The sequence below is a fragment of the Megalobrama amblycephala genome, linkage group LG9, assembly GCF_018812025.1.
Source record: "Megalobrama amblycephala isolate DHTTF-2021 linkage group LG9, ASM1881202v1, whole genome shotgun sequence".
In the NCBI taxonomy this organism is placed as follows: domain Eukaryota; kingdom Metazoa; phylum Chordata; class Actinopteri; order Cypriniformes; family Xenocyprididae; genus Megalobrama; species Megalobrama amblycephala.
This window is the reverse complement of record NC_063052.1, coordinates 41487061-41500024: the sequence shown is the minus strand read 5'-3', so window position 1 is coordinate 41500024 and position 12964 is coordinate 41487061. Positions and strand designations below refer to the sequence as shown.

General features: G+C 36.9%; 1 long non-coding RNA gene across 1 annotated transcript; it reads left to right on the top strand.

Moving 5' to 3' along the window:
* Positions 1-1560: 1560 nt before the first annotated feature.
* On the top strand, positions 1561-6988 carry LOC125274625. The gene is made up of 3 exons (XR_007186299.1): positions 1561-1850; positions 2228-2274; positions 6759-6988. It is a non-coding gene; the product is annotated as an uncharacterized LOC125274625 (long non-coding RNA).
* Positions 6989-12964: the final 5976 nt, after the last annotated feature.

Genomic DNA, 12964 nt, shown 5'->3' with positions numbered 1-12964 from the left:
TAAAATGTGTAAACAGCGGCGGGAATCCATCCGTCACAGACAAACGATCTGCTGCGTGGAGACGCGCGTCTGATGCCTGTGATGTGTAAACTCGCGACTATGACAGGAAAAACCGACATGCGTGAGGATTCTGTCCTTTTTAGGGTCCCGTCTTCCTGTTTTTGGTTCGTTTACATGTCTTTGGTCCGTGTTGCGTTCATATATCATTCGAACCGTACCAGAGTTCGTTTGGAAGCGGACCGAGACCCATCTTTTCAGCGGTCTCGGTCCGCTTGTTTGGTGCGCACCAGGGTTCGGATGGCAGCGTTCACATATGTTCAAATGAACCGCACTAACCGAGCAACCGCACCAGGGTTCGTTTTAATTGAACCAAACATGACAAGTGTGAACGCACCCTTAATGGCTCATTCTACTCCGTAATATTCCTCTGGTTTTTGATTCATATTTAGACGTCATGAAATCACTAATATAGTATTTAAAATAACATTTAGTCAAAGTTTACCACTTGGTTTGTACTGAGTTATCAGTTTTCAGAATCAGATTTATTGCTTTTATACACACTAGGAATTTGTGTTGGTGACAGAAGCTCCACAGACAGAATGACAACAACAAGACACAGATGTGACCTGGATGAGAAGAATCCAAAGGGATTTCCTGGGCCCTTTTCCTCATTCTGGATGAGTTCAGTTCTTGGAGAGGGAAGAGGAGAACCAATAATTCTCTCAGAGTCTTCTGAGGTCTAATCAAGTCGCTCAACCAAACCAGTCAGTTAATGAAGTTATGTTTTTATAATTATGCCACACTGTGCCACACTTTACACTCTAAACAGTGCTGGGCTAAAAACAACCCAATTCAGGTTATTTGGCAACCCAGCACTAAATATTGGACAGAACACATGGGTTATTTTTACCTAGCTTGTTGGGTTTTATACTTTAGCCCAATTTCTGGGTTAAACAACCCCATCTTGAAGGTTATTCATTTTAGATATAAAATAATATCTATTAATATTAAATTATTATATATATTAATATTAATGACAATATTAACAGTACTGTTTATTGATTCTACACTCTAAAAAATGCTGGGTTGAAAATGGACAAACCCAGCGATTGGGTTGTTTTGACCCAGTGGTTGGGTTAAATGTTTGCCCAATGTGCTTGGCAGTTTTATTTAACCCAAATATTGTTTAAAAATGACTGTACAGCTGGCTTAAAATGAACCCAAAATAGGTTGGAAATTAAAAATCAGACACATAATTACTAGAGGCAACAATAATAATCAAAAGATGAGCATTTATTAATAAGCAATTTAATAAATGTTTATTGTTTAAGTATTATTCAAATGTTTGTTTATTAAACATATTAATAAATATTAATTTCCAACATATTATGGGTTCATTTTAAGCAAGAAATACAGTAATTTTTAAACAATTTTTTTGGTTAAATAAAACTGCCCAACAGGTTGGGCAAACATTTAACCCAACCGCTGGGTTTGTCCATTTTCAACCCAACTTGGGTTGTTTTTAACCCAGCATTTTTTAGAGTGTATTGAAGTGTTTAATCCAGGAAATTAATAATCATAAATACATTCATCATGTTTAATCAACCATTAGTCCTCTTATAATGTTAATTGTTATATAGTGATGATCAAGGGAGCCCCCTGGTGGCAGCTTGTGTATAGGGGGATCAGCTGGAGACACTCCCTGTTATTCCACTGTCCAAAATAAAGCTTCTTGACAATAAAACACTGCTCACTGTACTTTCAGTTTTATTTCTTACATTTAAATCTTGCGAAACATGTTGTGGTTTTGACATCTGATGAACATAATACTCACACAGAACTTTCACCATGTAAGTTTTCAGCCTATGTGTTTTTGTGTTATTATTGTGTTTCTGTTTGTGGAAAACTAAACCTGCTAATAATAATGCATCCTCATGTTTACAGCAGATGTGTGATTATGATGATGGTTTTTATTTCTAAAGCCTGTTATTGTTTTGTTTGAGTTTAGATTATCATTTTCAGTTACTCAGGTATCATTAGTTTGATGTTTTTTATTAGACATATAAAGTCCACAAATGTTAAATATATTCAGATAGAATGAAAGAGAAAGTTAAATAATATTTGACCATCAATCAGCAAAGCATTTTATCTCAACAGGCCTATAAATGTCTTTGAGTAATGTGAGTCTGTGTCTGTGAAATAATCCAGCGCTTCTGTTTCTCAACAGGTTTTCAAATCTTCTTCTTCTGCTGTTTTGCTTCATCAATTCTAGCGGTCAGTATCATTTTTATTTATAAATTGTAACCATTTTGACTTTCAGTTCCAGGTAGAGTTTAGTCTAATGTTTCTCTGTCATGTGACTCAAGAAACTTTGGTTGAAATTTAATTTCCCACCATCATCACACACCTTCATCACTGACTTTTCTATGCAGTTGATTTATTAAAGCTGCTGTCCGTAACTTTTTTTGTGCTCAAATTTTTACAGATATTTTATAATGAGAATGTACAACATGAATCCATTTTCCAAACCGTGATTTTGTCTTACCCTGAATCATTATGGTACACTTATAATAAGTGTTTATATTCGGATTATTTCAGACCGGACCCACCGCGGAGTATCACAGTAACTGCGTGACTCGCCATAGACCAGGGATGGACAACTCCGGTCCTGGAGGGCCAGTGTCCAGCAGAGTTTAGCTCCAACCCTAATCAAACACACCTGAACCAGCTAATCAAGGTCTTTAGGATTAGTACACAGCAAAAACTGCAGTGTTAAATTAACTCTCCTGGGAGTACATGTGAGACCATACTCAAGAGTGTTAAAGTGTTAAAATAAGAGTGTTAAAAGAACACTGAAAAGTGTTAAAGTTAATGAGATAAATTAAGTGATTAATTGAGTGATGATTGAGCATTATTGAAGACACCTGATGATAACAAGCAGAATCACCAAAGGAGAAAATCACAATTTTTAAGCCACCATCGTGGAGGATGATTGGTTTGCTTTAGTTGGGCTCTTGACCCTTGACTTTTTAAAATTAAAATTTTGTTTGGGCTGTTTTAACTGAGTTATAACATCCAGACAAACAAAGAGAAAAAATGGATCAGGTAATGTTGGTTATGGTTTTCACATAATCATTATTTGATCTGAATCACTGAACTCATTTAGAGCCCAATCTCTGAGTTAGATTTACATTATTGATTACAGCAGCACTGTGATTCTACAGCACAAGATCAGCTTTATCAATATAATCTGAAGGATTTCATCAAACAGTTGTTCTTGAGCAAAAAAAAAAAATCCTTCTCTTAGGCACACACAGATATCAAGAATCAGCCTGTGAATCTCAACAAGTGGTGAGAATAATTAAACCATGTTGCAGTGCATTCTGGGTGCCACCAATCAAAATTCATCCATGGCTCCCATCATGCATTGCTGCATGAATAAATTATGAGCTGAATTGTCTTAGTAATTTTCCTTTATTCTCACTATTTAAATTTTGTTCCGTTTTTATGTGACTTTTTAGTAGCTTGTTTTTCTAATGTTCAGAGTTGATCTGTTGATCAGAATATGTTGCTTGTCACCGTCATTGAGATTCACAGGCTGATTCTTGATGTCTGTGTGTGCCTAAGAGAAAGATTTTTCTTTTTTTGCTCAGAACAACTGTTTTAAAAGAAATCTTTCAGATTTATATTGATAAAGCTGATCTTGTGCTGTAGAATCACAGTTCCTGCTGTAATCAATAATGTAAATCTAACTCAGAGATTGGGCTCTAAATGAGTTCAGTGATTCAGATTCAAATAATGATTATGTGAAAACATAACCAACACCACCTGATCATTTTTTCTCATTTGCTTGTCTGGCTGTTATAACTCAAGTTACAGCAGCCCAAACAAAACATTATTTTAAAAAGTCAAGGGTCAAGAGCCCAACTAAAGCAAACCCTCATCTCCACGATGGTGTCTTAAAAATTGTGATTTTCTCCTTTGGTGATTCTGCTTGTTATCATCAGGTGTCTTCAATAATGCTCAATCATCACTCAATTAATCACTTAATTATCTCATTAACTTTAACACTTTTCAGTGTTCTTTTAACACTCTTATTTTAACACTTTAACACTCTTGAGTATGGTCTCACATGTACTCCCAGGAGAGTTAATTTAACACTGCAGTTTTTGCTGTGTACTAATCCTAAAGACCTTGATTAGCTGGTTCAGGTGTGTTTGATTAGGGTTGGAGCTAAACTCTGCTGGACACTGGCCCTCCAGGACCGGAGTTGTCCATCCCTGCCATAGACTGTAAAAAAATATGGACGTCGTGTCCGTGACGTCACCCATAGATTTCTGAACAGCAGTTTTGACGCTTAAATGAGGCCGCGGCCATCTTAGCTGCGCGTCACCGCACGTCACTCCCGGATAACTGAAAATGGGCAAAGAGGCGGGGAGGTGGTTTGAGCTGATGTGACTGGTTGCTGAAACCACACCCGCCTAGCGCGACGTGACCATGTTAAGGGCCTTTCACACAGGACGCGGTATGCGCTGCGCTATGAAACCCATTCATTTCAATGGCTTGCGCCGCGCGAGGACGGCGTCACGCCGCGGTCAAAGTTCAAAATAGTTCAACTTTTGCCGCTGCGCTCTGTGACGATTACCCGCGCGGCCAATAGAAACGGAGCATCTAAACAATCGGAAAGCAAAATGGATGAACAGCTATTTACTGAGTTGTAATTTCCAGAGCTATACAATACAAGTTAGCACGGCCCGGGACATATACTTTACTGCTGACCGAAAGGTGGAACAACAATCAAATGACTATGTATAAAACTCCCGCTACATGTTTGGAAAACTCCGCCTACTGTGCTCTGGCCAGCGCAGCGCAAATCGCTTTGTATCTGAAGGGCTGCGCTGAACCCAGCGGCGAGCGCAGCGCATGCCGCGTCCTGTGTGAAAGGGCCTTTAGCAAGCAAAGGAGCTATCTATCTAGATACTATCTAAATTATTAATGAAGATAAGTTTTATCATCAGAAAGTTCTAAAGGTTTACTGTCAATCTACAGTGTTTTTTTAAGATATAGATGCTCCAACACCAGTAATTTGTGTTGGGTGTGCAAATAACAACATGGAAAATTAAAATGGGACTTCATACCTTTATAATAGAGATCGCGAGATGAATCCAATCTGTAGCACTTGGGTAAAATATAAATGTCCGTTGCAAAACAAACAACAAATGAGCCCGTGTCCAAAGCATATTTTTTCAAAATAGAGCAGCAGTTTTAGTTGTAATATCCAAGCAGTGCTGTCAGAGTTGTATATCCTCCTGGTATTGTCATTGTAGTAAATCTCACAAACAAAACTTTTAGCCAATGCCACGATCCAACAACGTGTGTTCTATTTCTTCCGCATGCATGCACATCTACACAGACACACATCAGTCTCGAATATTATACAGCAAGCCATATTTTATAATTGTATAAAATAATCGAGCACAAATACGGCTGAGATGCCAAATTCAGCGGCTGGAATTAGCTGAGGTAAAGTGAGTGACGGCCCACAGACAACAGCGGCATCTACCTGTCACTCAAGTGACCACGCCCTTAATTATGCAGAACTTTAAGGCTTAATATAATTTAAAAGAATGAGTTAGAAAAAAATTCACCCCCCTCAGAGTTGTCATGAAGGGCAAAATAGCAGTATAGACCAAAACCACAATTTGAACCAACTTGTAAACATGTTTTTTTCTGCTGTAAACTTGGCCAATTTAACATGGGACTCTATGAGATTCTGCTCTCTTTTGGAGCCTGTCCCTAGCGGCCAGTTGATGAATCGCAGTTTAAGTCACTTCCGTATTGGCTTCACGAGAAAAAGGGGGAGGTTGCCGCTTGAGACATACATACACGGAGGGTGTGTCTCAATCAGTTCCCTAGCTCCCGAGCTCGTGAATCAGTATATCGTGTACACGAATTCGGGCACTGGTAAGGACAGTAAAAGATGCTGGTTCACTACACATTGGGACACTTATGACTCTATTTCCGGCGACGTGACAACGTCCTCATTGTACAACATCACTACTGGTATTTATGAACAACAACAGAGCTTATATTTTCTGACATTACTTGTAATGTTATTTAAAGTACATTATGATTCATTATTTGCTTGTTACATATACATGCAACATTTCAGCCGGGAATAAATTATAAATGTTAGCTAGATTGTTCATTACCTGTCTAGCGATGTATGTTTATGCTGAAATATAATAAAATAACGGTTTGTATTTTTAAAAACATCTATCGCGTATCGTTATGTGTAGTGAGTTGGCTCACGTGATTCAATTTTCGCGCTTCAGAACTTCCGTTAAGGGAGCATAGTGAGCATCGATGCGAACGTTTCAGTGCCCTGGAAGGATTCTGCAATTGAGACAGCCCTTAAAATGGCCGACTCCCTGGTCAGTGCCCTGACTACTGAACTAGGGAGCTGATTGAGACACAGGGGGAGAAAAGTAGCTCCGGCTAGAATGTTCTTCCACAAGACTCGTGCAGTTCTGTTTATTAACCGCTAGAGGGCCAAAAATCGGACTTTAGCTTTAATAAACATTGTTCATGAATATGCTCACAGCTGCACTGACACATTTGATACTGCTTTACACTATACTATAGTCATATATATATTTATATATAAGAATAGTTTATGATGAATAGGGAAACAACACATGTTTTATTCAGCATTGATTCTTTGTATTGGATTAATTTTATGCTGTTTGTACTTGCAGGATCCGCCCCTGCATCTGTGACAGGACAAACAGAAAGCAGAGTCACCCTGTCATGTGAATTTGAGGACAGAGAGATTTCAGATATTGTTTTAAGCAGGTCAAAAGATATCCTTGTTTGTCAGAATAAAGAATGTGAAAGTGAAAATGGCCGAGTGTTTAGAGAAGGATCATGTGACGTCATCATCAAGGATCTGATCTTCAGTGATGCTGGGAAATACTTTCTGAATATTTATTACTATAATGATCAGAGAGAACCCATTGAGCAAATTACGTCCAGAAGACGTCTTTTTGAGGTCTTGTCTCAGGTTGAAAAGACGTCCACTGAGGGGCCAGAATGAAAGTTTTTATGATGTCTTTTTTTGACGTCTTCTGGACATCCGATATAGACGAACACGCACAATCACCAAAGGAGAAAAATCACAATTTTTAAGCCACCATCGTGGAGATGAGTGTTTGTTTTAGTTGGGCTCTTGACCCTTGCCTTATTCATATTAGAGTTTGTTTGGGCAGTTAACTGAGTCATAACAGCCAGACAAGTAAAGAGAAATGATCAGGTGTTGGTTATGTTTTCACATAATCATTATTAGACCTGAATCACTGAACTCATTTAGAGCCCAATCTCTGAGTTAGATTTACATTATTGATTACAGCAGCACTGTGATTCTACAGCACAAGATCAGCTTTTACAATGTGATTCAAATGATTTCAGAAAAGGTGTGTTGAACAAAAAAAAAAAAGCATTCATTTTAGGCACACACAGACATCAAGAATCAGCCTATGAATCTCAACAGTGGTGACCATCAAAAAGCATGTTGCAGTGCATTCTGGGAGCCACCAATCAAAATTCATCCATGGCTCCCATCATGCATTGCTTCATGAATAAATTATGAGCTTAATTGTCTTAGTAATTTCCTTTATTCTCATATTTTATTTTGTTCTGTTTATGCGACTTTTTAGTAGCTTGTTTTTTAATGTTCAGAGTTGATCTGTTGATCAGAATATGTTGCTTGTCACCGTCATTGAGATTCACAGGCTGATTCTTGATGTCTGTGTGTGCTTAAGAGAAATTTTTTTTTATCATGTGAAATCCTTTATATTATATTGATAAAGCTGATCTTGTGCTGTAGAATCACAGTGCTGCTGTAATCAATAATGTAAATCTAACTCAGAGATTGGGCTCTAAATGAGTTCAGTGATTCAGGTCTAATAATGATTATGTGAAAACATAACCAACACCTGATCATTTCTCTTTACTTGTCTGGCTGTTATGACTCAGTTAACTGCCCAAACAAACTCTAATATGAATAAGGCAAGGGTCAAGAGCCCAACTAAAACAAACACTCATCTCCACGATGGTGGCTTAAAAATTGTGATTTTTCTCCTTTGGTGATTGTGCGTGTTCGTCTATATCGGATGTCCAGAAGACGTCAAAAAAAGACATCATAAAAACTTTCATTCTGGCCCCTCAGTGGACGTCTTTTCAACCTGAGACAAGACCTCAAAAAGACGTCTTCTGGACATAATTTGCTCAGTGGGAACTGGAGTATCATCTTCATGTTCATAGTAAAGTCAAAACTGATCAAATCTTCATCATGAGATTTCTGCTTTTCCTTTAATTGTGTTGGTCTTACATAAAGGCCTGTAGCAGCAGAGACTCTGAATGTGACACGTCCTGTTTAATATTCAGATAGTCGTCTCTAAGATTGGGGTTTTCAGTGGCTGATTTTTAAATTATATGTGGTCCCCTTGATCCGAAATCTGAGCTTATGATCTTAATTGATTGACACCATTATAATGATTGAGGATGAATGTGTTTGTTTCTCCTCAGGTGAGATTTCTGTGAAAACAGGAGAGCAGCTGAAGATGGATGTTCTGTTGATCAATGCTGATAAAGTGGAGAAAAACTCCAGAGGAGAGTGGACAGAGGTGTGGACGAGAGGTCACGGGGTCAGCAGTGATCGACTGACCGACAGAGATGGAAATCTGACCATTAGTAATTTTACAGTCTCTGACACTGGAACATACAGAGTTCTGGACTCTGAAGGAGAAATCTGGATCACAGTCACAGTCACAGGTGAGAGAAGATCAGTGGATGATCAGAGATATTATTCATAAAGTGGATAGATGAGTTTACATCATGATTTGAACAGTAAATTGATGCTTAACTGAATTACTTAAGTTTCAATATCATCTACAGAATCTAAGGGAACACTGGAGAACAAACCCAATAAAAAGCCTAGTAAGTAAAACAGTCATTTAGAGCTTTATAAAATCTTTAAGCAGTGATTTTAAGAAAGAACAAATATTTTTAAAAATTGCGCTCTCTTCCCACCTTCCTCCTTCCAGCTGTAGCGTCTTGGGTTTTGCCCGTGTGTGGCGTTCTGCTGACTCTGCCTCTGGTTCTGGCTCTGGTTCTGATTATATTATCTGATGTCAGGAAACAACAGTGGCTGTATAGGCATGTGGTCCCTTAATAAAAACACTTACTCATATGTACACCATCCATGGTGCAGGTCAAAGATAACAAATCTGTACAAAGGGGATTTGACCTACACTCACTTACAAATACTTTATTTCACCAAAGAAGGCTTTTTGCCAAATGTTGTTGAAATAAAGCATTTGCAAAAGAGTGTGTGTTTATGTGTGTGTGCACATGATGAAGTTTTACTTGCCTTTACATTTTTTATTTTATTATAAAACAAAAAATAACGAATTAAAAGAAATTTTATTGATTACAAAAACTGCCTACCGAGGCTTGATTTATAGTGACTTTAAACAAGAACAGAGCACAGAGGAGTCTTCTGACCAAATTTGAACTAATTTAACATGCTTACAATTTAGGCCAGACTCGACTTACTTTACCTAACCTCAGAAAAATAAATAATGTTAAAGATTTTAAGATCAATGTATACACCGAAAAATAATATGAACATTTGGACTGCATTACCAGGTTTCTGTTTGTTGATTTTAAACCTGGATAAGTTTCACTTATTGTAACTTAAAATGTTTTGTAATATCAATTAATTTGCTGTTATTACTCTTATTGTATCTAAGTTCATTGTACTGTATTCCATATAAAATTTATATCAACTGTTTTGTTTTTGTAATTTGTTAACTCTTTCCACACCACTGACAGAATCTTCTGGCTTTCCATGTTTTCACTGTTATACTGTAGGAGGCGCTATTACACACCTTCTGAAAAAGAACAGAATCTCCTGATCAAAACACAGGCAAAGAAGAAGCAGAAACAAGCGATAGCACTACATTGATATGTAAGCAGAAATAACGCGATCATCAACGGCATATAAATCAAAACTTCAGGACGAGCTCCTGAGGGCTGTTTCATAAAAGATGCTAAGAAAAGCGAGGATTAAACTCCAAAACCTGACTTGAATTAACCTAACAAATGAGTTTGGGCTAAAGCGGTTTCATAAAAGGTAATTGAAGTTCACGCAGTCTCACTAATTCGATCCAGGTTCACCTAGTCAAGATAATTTCGCGTGCACGGTCTTTTTAAGCAGCCCTAGAGGTCGATCATGGATCAAATCGATCCACCATAGGAAACGGCATACATTTTGTGCTATTTTATGCGTTTGAGACATCCTCAGTGCATAACTTACTTTTCAAAAGTTTATTCTCCATCTGTAAATGTTAGAAAGTAATGCAAATATTTCCATTTTGAGGCTAATTTTCACAGTGAACGAGCGCTGCTGCGCGCATGCGCGCTAAACAGACGGGACGCAATAGAAACGCAATAATTCTAAAATATACATTTCGCTAAAATATTTGATGTTGGACATTAAATGTGCCTTATGTACGCGTTCAAACCTACAAGTAAATGTATTTTTATGATAGTAATTGTAAATGGACTATTGTAATGCGGTAAATCAATACTTTGGGCCAATTACTAAGTTTAGATTCATCTTACCAATTAAAATTTAGTCTGTGCATATTTATTTAAATTTTTAATTTTGTGATTTTAATTTCTGCTCTTCTAATAACCACAGAGGTAATACAGCTTCCAAACAAAACCAGAGAGAAATGTATTATATATACATTTATACATATAAAATTCAGGTTGATTGGGACACTTTTTGCTATTGAAATGACTGGGAAAAAGTGTCTCAATTAACCAGAATTATATATATATAAGACCAGAGTATAGATTAAATATGAGCCTTGGAAAAGGCTAGCTGACTTTTTTGTGCTTTGACTACAGTGGGTAGTTTCAGTGTGGACAGGCTGCATCTTACTCTGTCACTCTTTTCATAGCTTTTGCTGGCTTTGAAACACTCACTTGGTATTTCTCCTGCTCTTTGTCTAGCAAAAAAATCACTCGTCACTTAATGAAAGATTAAAATTGAAGGCCTGATTGTTTCAGGGGCCTTGTCACAGGTTTATTGATTTAGAATTTCTGTGTTACTTTTGCTATATTTTCACACTTAAAACAATGATTTGGTAATCCTCTTGTATTCTTCTGTGCTAAGAAATAATGTCTCCTGACAGTTCTCTCCCAAGTGGTTCCATTGTTGTCAGCATCAAGTCTGAGAACGATTCAGTGGGCTATATGAGACTTTTTTTTTAAAGAAATTACTTCTCTTTAAATGTTTTGGTTCATCATACTTACCTTTTAATTAAAAAAAATGCCTTAAAATTAAAACTTTTTTTTTTTAAATGTATTTATTTATATGTTAATAAAGTCAAATAGTTGTATGTGAGAGAGTCAGCTGTAATATCATTGCGTTCCTATTGGTCAGTGTTAGAGGAGCTCAGCTTAGCCTGACAGTTAGCCTGCTCCGGAGCAGGCTATAGCTGCAAAGTGTAAATCTCCATAGTAACTTAATGTAGATTAATTTAGCCTCCCTTCATGCAACCGAGTCAGGGCTAAATTCAGCCAGGATAACTGGAAAATCCCAGCTTAATCCCTTATCTTGCTTTTGTGCAATACCCCCCAGGACTGTGAAGCTTTGATGGACTTGATCTACTACATCTGTGTTTTGATCATCGCTCTGATCCCATCCGGACAAAGTCTTTGACAAAAAGGCGATTTTCTCAGCCTTTTGCTCGAAATGTTGCTTTTTAAAAAAAAATTTAATGAAACTTACCCTCATTCAAGTGTTGATAAAAAAGAATGCATGAAGCTAAAATAAAATGTTTTTCTTTCTTTTGATATATTATTGCATGTTCTTCAGATATACAACAAAATACTCTGGGGGCCATGAAACTGTGAAAATAATCAAAAATGCTGGCAGTGGCTGGAAACTTGTTTAAAAAAATGCTGGTGGGGAAAGAGTTCATCTATAAAATTAAGAAAAAGCAAATGAATAAATAAAGGTAGCTCTGCATTTATACAATTTTCTGTTTTATTTCAATTCAATACTACATTAATTTGAAAATAGAACAAAACTTTAATGTCCTGAAAACATTTATTTTCCCCATAAAAGCATGATTCAATAAAACAAACAAACAAACAAAAAGTGTTAGGGTGCCATTTAGGAAAGGGCCGCAGTGATGGGAGAAACGAAGTTTTTCAAAGTTTCGAATCAATTGAACCGATTGCTTCTCAAAATGATTCACTGTTCGAAGCGTTCGAAACACCACACGCTGGTGACCCCTGCTGGTCAGAACAGTGTTAATGCAACAGAAACTAAAGCCAAACACGCATAAAAAGCTTTTACAACCCCACTGCAAATGTTTTATTTAAACTATAATATATCAAATGCAATTAACTAACCATCTAATACCATTAAACATTTGTCTCTGTAGAATATGTATTCTTTTATCAATTTTCAGGGCTTGTTTTGTTTGTTCTATGGATGGGTCTGCTAATATGAGACTATTGACTACTATTATTCCTTTTAAATATACAAATACCTCATTAAAACATCTACAATATACACCTCTTCAGAGGTCAGGCAATTGAATAGACACTTAAAAACACGAAACGCTTAATACTCAGGCAGTGTTTCGAAAGCGCCCATCCAACATGTGAAAAATAGATGGCAGAAACAATGGGAAGAAGAAAGAACAAGAAGATGGTTTTATAACATCCAAAGAATTGTTGGTAAAGGCAGAATAACAAGGAGAAATACAAAGGAAGAATCAATTATATCTAGAATTAGATTTGGACATACAGCACTTAACAGTACTCTAAATAAAATAGGGAAACATCAGACAGGAGCATGTGAGTATTGTAATCAAGAAGA